The sequence below is a fragment of the Arvicanthis niloticus genome, chromosome 13 (genome assembly GCF_011762505.2).
Source record: "Arvicanthis niloticus isolate mArvNil1 chromosome 13, mArvNil1.pat.X, whole genome shotgun sequence".
In the NCBI taxonomy this organism is placed as follows: Eukaryota; Metazoa; Chordata; class Mammalia; order Rodentia; family Muridae; genus Arvicanthis; species Arvicanthis niloticus.
The window spans coordinates 20,063,209-20,070,753 of NC_047670.1; the positions used below are offsets into that span (position 1 = coordinate 20,063,209).

General features: G+C 37.0%; 1 long non-coding RNA gene across 2 annotated transcripts; it reads left to right on the top strand.

Moving 5' to 3' along the window:
* The first annotated feature begins 1,061 nt into the window (after window positions 1–1,061).
* On the top strand, window positions 1,062–7,209 carry LOC143434067 (uncharacterized). Of its 2 annotated transcripts, none has more exons than XR_013103257.1 (4): window positions 1,062–1,157; window positions 1,810–1,940; window positions 2,524–3,027; window positions 6,184–7,209. It is a non-coding gene; the product is annotated as an uncharacterized LOC143434067 (long non-coding RNA). The 2 variants fall into 2 exon arrangements; XR_013103256.1 differs by having other exon boundaries at window positions 2,524–2,927; window positions 3,719–7,209.
* The last annotated feature ends 336 nt before the right edge of the window (window positions 7,210–7,545 follow it).

Here is a 7,545-nt window from a genome sequence, read left to right on the forward strand (position 1 = left end):
TGGAGGGAGTAGGAGAAGCAAAGATAAAACATAGATTTATAAGGAGTACTGAGCCAGGAGTACATGCTAGCCAGGCAAAGGATTAGAACTGCCCTGCCTTTGAACTAGTCAAGTCATATAAAAAAAATTAACTGGCAAGCAATATGCCTGTGTGCTTGTGTACATGTGTCTGTGTGTGTGTGTGTCTTTTATTCACAAACCCAGATGGCTCTTGGGTGGGTGCATTCATATATCCCATCAGGAGCACAAAGAGGTTTAATTAATTCACTGCTACATTTGAGTTTTACTGAAGCATAAATAAAAGTAAAATTACATTATTTTCAGAAAAATAAATTGAACTGGATATCATTGTAGTACGTGAAATAGTTCATTCCTACAGAGAAGTATCACATGTTTTACTTTATATATGGACTCTGGAAGGTGGGGAATACAAAGAACAGGAAAGTAGAAAAATGATTATTAATGATGTGAAAAGAGAAGAGAGAGGAAGAGAGGAAATGGGAAAAAGAAAGTAAGAAGAGGGAAAATATGAACAAAATATATTACATTTTGAGTGTGGAAATACCACTATGAAATGCGTTATCTAGGTCAATCTACATATGCAAATAAAACTAGTCCATAGAGAGTGTTTTTGTTTTCATACTAAATCTTAAGTCATTGTAGGTGAAATTATTTTGCCTCTGTAATGATGAGATGATTGGTATATCAAGTTAAACAAAGATCACCTACATATGGGCTCCACTGTGAATGACAGTTTTGTCTTTAGTAGAACTCAGGAGCTGGGAATTCTAATTGTGTTCTATCAACCAGACAGAGGAACTTATAGTCATGGTTTTCCCTTAATATTTTGATTATCATGGAGAAATTTTCTCTAATCCAGAGACAAATATTCTGTCAAGGGTTTTGAAAAGGAAAATGTAATGTTAGCATATTATGATAAGCAGAAGACCCAGAACAAAGAATGCAGCAAGATCATCTGCAGCCAGAGCTTGTTCTGTACAATATTCTAAGCCTATAACTCATGCAGGTTGTACAGTTGCCAAAACCTCTGGAGAAAGAGTAGCCATGGAAACAGCATACCAGATGTCTCAAGAGGTGTATAACAACGTCTGAAATCCAAGTTTGGAGGAAAACATGCTTGGAAAACATGGAGAAAGGTAAGAGCCCTTGCTTGTGGGGAAAACAAACGTCTCCTGCTCAGAATTGCTACACTGAACGAATGCACATAGATCGAGGCAAAAATTCGACCCGCTGTGCAGGCTTTGCAGGCAAGATCCTGTTTGGCAAGGATCTTGTGATGCTAGTCTCTCTCTCCTGAACTCTCCAGGCCTGGTGGTGGCCAACTGCTCAGCTGCCACCAGAGCTCCTAGTTGAAACCTCCAAAAAGAACGTGCCTCTGCAAGTACCCTTAGAGTACTCCCTAATGTCAGCATGGAACTAAATGTCCTTGGGGAAAAAAATGACAGTTTTAAAATACTACAGATCCAGGAAATTTTCGACTTTGGAAAGCTGTTTGTTGAAAGCCAAGGTGTTACCTTGGTCTGCATTTAATACACTTAATGGCTATGATTTTTTTTACAGATATTTATTTATATCTGACCTGGTATCTTTTTGACTATGAGTAAAATCTTTGGAATGTGTCATTTTAGCTTACTACTAATTTTCATCAATCTCTAAAGAAGAATGTTTTTGGTAATATCTAAAACTAGCACCAAAATTTTCCTGCTATAACCCATCTACTTAATGTTCTCAGCAATGTTTTTTGGTAAATGAATTGACTGCTTGCTTTGTTTTGTTTCATGCTGATAGAAGTTTGTGTAACATCTTGACAATGGAATATATCTTTCATATTTGACTCATGGCTTTTGGAGGAAGAGTTATTTCTGATTAAAAATTGGAAAGCTACACAGCTCGCCTTAGTGCAGTTACTGGTCATGCAGGTAAGATGCGTTTATCTTTTCTTATTTTCGTTATTTAATTGCAATCAAAATGCATGGGTTAACTGATTATTTGAAAAAGTAAATCATACAGAGTACAGGAAAAATGTTGTCTTTTTTTATTTATTAATCTTACTATTTTCCAAGACATAAAGTTAGCCACCTGTATATAATTTTTAAGTTCCTTGTTCACATCTCCACCTTAGGAGTCTGTCCTTGCTGCCACCACCATTTTGAGGCAAGATTTATTGTTGTTTCTTACCAGGTATGTCAGATTAGCTGACTGTGAATAAGAGCAATCTCTTAGGTTAACCGCCTACCTCGTGGTAGGAGAGCTGGATGAATGATGTGCACACTGCACTCAGGTGGGTTCTGGGGATCTGAGCATTGGTCCACACACTTGTGTGGCAAGTGCTTTACCCATGGAGCCATCTCCCAAACTCTTAGTGGATATTTTCTATATTAATGGCAAGCTTTGTCATTTTTTAGAATTTTGTGGTTCTTAATGTTTATATTAACATATAAATGTTTTAAGGAACAATGCAGACAATCCAACTTCTCTCTTCTCAAATTTGTTTTCCTGCAGGTTTTCCTTCATTCACTAAGCCTCAGCTGCTCCGAACTTCTTTCTCTTTCTCAGGCCCTTATAAAGTTGGGTGTCTTCCTTTGCAGCTGTACTTTTCTTTGCTAGACTACGCCTCCCAATCTTTTGTCTATGACAGTCTTGAGCGTCATGAGCCAGGCCTCAGCCTAGATGTCACATGCTCCAAACATGTTACCAGCCCGTCTGATCCTACTTCGTTTTTCTCTAATACATCTTTTTTTCATATTAAGGATCAAAGTTTGTGATTTTTAAATTTAAAACATGTGCTGTTTTTATATTTCATGGTTTCAACTTTATGAAAGCATTTCCTATGCTCTTATCTTTTAAAACTTGGATATAGAGGAACAAGTTTAAGCTTTGGAATAGATGCTGCTTTCAAGAAAATGGTAAATGAATAAATATCCGAAGAAGAATATTCTGTTACATTTCCTGCATATAATCTTCTAGTTGCTGGAGCATAGTGTTTACCTGATAGTGAGATTCCAGGTCAGATTTAGAGTTTTGAATTCTGTTGTAATATGATTTATTTTAATTAAGCACCTCATATTTCTCAGTTAAGTAAATGTTCCTCTCTGTTCCTAGTGGCTATGTTATGATTTATCCAGAGGCCTTCACACTAGCTGGTTAGAGCACAGAAACTTAATAAATAATCCTAGTGCGTGGGGAATTCTAAAATCCTTTTCTGAGACATTGAACTATTGCATTATTAAATATACTATTTTCCTTGCTAAAAACTGATCAGTCCTGGTACTTGGTAACAGTCTTATAGACATAACTGATCATTTTAGCTCTGTTGCATTAAAGCATAACATTAGGAACTGGAACGGTTACTTAATCAGTGTTTTTAATGTATGTACGGGAAAAAACAAGACCTGCATTTTCATGCCTTTCTCCAAAATTTTGGTAAAACAGCAAATAGCAAGTATTAATAAAGGTACAACATTAAACTATCCTGGGTAAAGGATTGGATTCTATGTCTTCAAAGTTTCCTTTTCCTTCCTAATTGCTTTGAACTTTAAAAACCTCCATCAACACCAGCGTTTCCCTGAGGGCAATCCTGGTTTGAACATACTTTTAGAAATCACTTTAAAAATTGTTTAGAGAAGACAATGCTATTTTATCATAGCATAAGAAGGACACCCACTTTAAAACGTTTTAACCTGTAATTTTTTTACAGGTTTTTAAAGCCAAACCCTGTAAGGAGGAAATGTGATTATTTTCAATCAGCACAAGAACGGATTTCACAATCAGAACAGAACTGTTCCTGATTAGGGGATAACCTTACTAACATGTTTAGCCTTTTGATCATTATTTTTAGAACTTGGAACTGGTGTATCATTGAATCCATTCAAAGCACATTTTCTTTTTTACTAGTGAAAAAGAAACAGTGTGCTTTCCAAGTGTTATCTCCAGGGGTGGTGATAATGCTCATTATTAAAATGATAATCAATACTTTTTGGGTGCACAGCTATGCTAGATAGAGGGCTAACTAATTTACACGCTCTGGTTTGTTCAATCCACACCCCAGGAGCAACAATGTTATTCGAGTTTGTGAATGAGAAACTAGTTGCTTTGTCAGATTAATAATTGCCTTGCTGTAATGGCCAACCATGTCAGCATTTTGATGTGCTGGTCTAGGCCCATTTATTGGACACTAACAGACCTGGGAAGTAAGGTCTCAAAACTTCCTAACATTTCATCGCTCACCTGAGAGTGCTAAGACACACACTAGAAAAGAAGGCACTGGTGCAAACGTGAACTAGGCATCTAGAACAAAAGAAAGCGGAAGTCAGTTATTCAGTAAGTGAGAGATAACTAAAGAGAAGAAAGACTCTGAAATACTAAGAAAATTTATCCTACACAAGTTGCTTATATGTGGAAAATAACACAGAGGAGAAATGGGAAAGTTATGAGTGCCGACACCATTTTAGAACAGCATCTGCAGGAATCACTTCTGTTTATTTGGCAGAGCTGCTGTAACAAAGGAGTGACTTAGCGCACGGAAGTGCCACAGTTCTGGAAAACTCTTACTCTGGATCTCAGAGGGGATGGTTCTTTGGATGTGCTGTGAGGAAGTTATTAGCACCAAGCCCTATTCTGGGTCTGTAGTGGACATCACCCTGTCTCATCAAATAGTTTTTCTTTATTATACATTATCCAAATTTCTCCCTCATATGGAAAAGACATTTTAGATTAGAGCTTACCCTAACAGCATCACTTACATTTTACTACTTACCTAACAAGTGTCATCAAGCCAAGTCATAGTTGTGGTTAATCTTTAAAAAATTTTAATTGCTATTGAAATACACTTACATAATTTTCCCATTCATTTTCTCCTGCTACACCCCCACACCAACACCAATTCGCACAAAGCTTCCCCATGCCGCCCATTGCTCCTCAAATTAATTTTTCTTTATTATTGCCACGTACACATAAATACAAATAGAACCTGCTGAAGATATTTAGTATTGCTTGTGTGTATATGATTTTAAGGCTGACCACTGGGTATTGCCTAACCAGATAGGAGACTCATCTTTGGGGAAGACTGAGTTTCCCTCCTTGAGTAGTCTGTAGATCTTTAAGGTAGGAGTCCTTACGAGTTCCCTCACTCCATCGCATGCTTTGACCACCCCTTGCTTCCCCACTGCCCTGGACTGTGTGAGCCAAAACAAACTCTCTCAAGTTGCTTTTGTCAGATACAATATTTTGTCACAGTAATCAATAAGTAATTAATGTAGTTCTTGTTTGAGATTCTAGGGGTTGGTTAGGATTGTAACATAAAAATAAGGAAGCGGTTACAGTGTAACCCTTCATCTTAGAGTTTAAAAAATAACAAAGTTTGCTTAATTTTATAGATGGAAAAATTGTGAAACAGCTAATATCAAGTATATTTAGAAAGTGTTATGGACTAGAATGTAACAGATATAAGGCTATAAACACATATGGTATTCAAGCTTCAAACCCAGCCACCACTTCCCAAGACAGGACTGCTAGGGACCACATATTTAAATCCACGAGTCTGTAGGGGACATTTCACATTCAAACCATTACAATAAAATAGCATCTTATATAGCAAAAGTCAAGAAACAAAGCCTGAAGTTGGTATATTCCAAATAAAAGTGTTATTTAGAGAAGAACAGAGTTGTATGAGATCATCACAAAACCGACTGTGGTCTCCCCAGGGAAGACGCGGATTGGATAGTGGATCCCAGGACTTTAGCTTTTAATTATAAGCACTACTGAGCTATTTAATTAAAAAAATTTAAGAAGAAACCAAATAGCCAGATAAGGTAATTTATTGATTATACATTAATTGATTCTATGACATGGTCTAGAATCAAGAATCAAATAAGACTGCAAAATAAGAAATCCCTTCCTGGAGTAAGCAATTTCCTTTTGTAAAAAAAAAAGGGGGGTTTATTCATATCGTGTTTTAAGAAATAATAGGGAACTGCTAGAGAGAAAAATAAAATTCTTAGGAATGCCAGGAGACATTTTAAATGTAGTAGTGAGGGGGAATTTGGGTATTTATGACGTTTATTTAAGCCCTTGAAATCATGAACTAAGGTCAGCATGGACTGCTGACCTTAAGGTCTTCACTAGTGTCTATACACTCTATGTCTTTCTTACTCTATCCTTCAGCTCAGTCCAGTCTACTTTGGGTTATTCAGAGGTTTGGTTGCTTCCAGAGACCCAGAATATGGCAACAGCCTCTTTATAATGTCTTCTTCAAGTGCGCTTGGAAGAACCTTGCTTGTTCCTATGAATCTAGGGGACTCGGAGTAAGAGGTGAGAGAGTCCTACATTTTTCATCAAGAAAGACCCAACAGGAAGAGTATAGGAGTGGAGGAAAGACTGAACATGTGAGTCTGTGCCTTGGTTTTCCTTTATTGCCTGAGAACTTTTTTGTGACATGAGCTCAACTCTAAGAAGCTTTCCCTAGACATAGCAGAGCCAAGCTCTGTGGTTTAGGTGCCTCAGACAGGGATGCCACCACCCTTTCTATTTTATTATATGATTCTCATCCTCACCATCAAAAACATTTAAATTATGATTTTTTTTTTGTATAGCAGTTAAGAAAGGTTGGTGACCAGAAGCTGAGGGCAGCTGGTCTTTTAAAATGAAAAGTTAACAAAACAAAACAAAACACACCCCCAAAATAGTAAGTTCTAGAAAGATATGTGAGAACCCAAACAAACTTGTTTCTGGGAACTATTATGGTTGGAAGTTGGATATTTGTTTTATTTGTTTATTTAAGGGAATATGTGTATGCTACAGTACCAGTGGAGAGGCCAAAGGACAACCTGTAAGAGTTGGTTCTCATCTCCAGTCATGTGGGAGCCAGATGTTGGATTCAGCTCATCGGGCTTTACAGCAAGCACCTGTAAATACTAAGCCATTTTGTCAGCTACTGATTAAAAATGTTAAAAATATAGAGGAAGATGTTTAAATAATGGAAGCTCTTCTTGATTTGGTTCCTGGCTGGAAAATAAAATAATGGTGGTTACTTCTAATTGTACTATTAATGAAATTGTTTACAAAGCTACTATAGCATATGTTCTTGTTACTATTGTTATGACTGGTTCATAAATGTAGAAAATATAAATACTTCCTAAGGTACCTAAGCTAATGTGCTGGAGAAGTTGGAATTAAACCTTAGAAAATTGACATTATGGCAGTACTGTCTACCACTATGCTATATGATTACAGAGAATAAGGCATATATTCAGGGTCAAAATAATTTTTAAAGCACAATGCAGAGCCTAATGAATCATGGGGAGACCAGTCCAGATAGATACATCTTATACACCTGCTCTCCTGCTCATGGTTTATCGAGGAAGAGGGGTTTTAAGAGGCAGAATACTAGGAAGTCTGCTGTGAAACAGGCTGTCCTAGAACTTGCTGCATAAACAAGACTGGAACACTAGACATATTGGTGGGCATGTTAACATGGAAGAGAGAAATTTTCATAGGGTGTGACCTCTGGACAAAGAACTACAAACA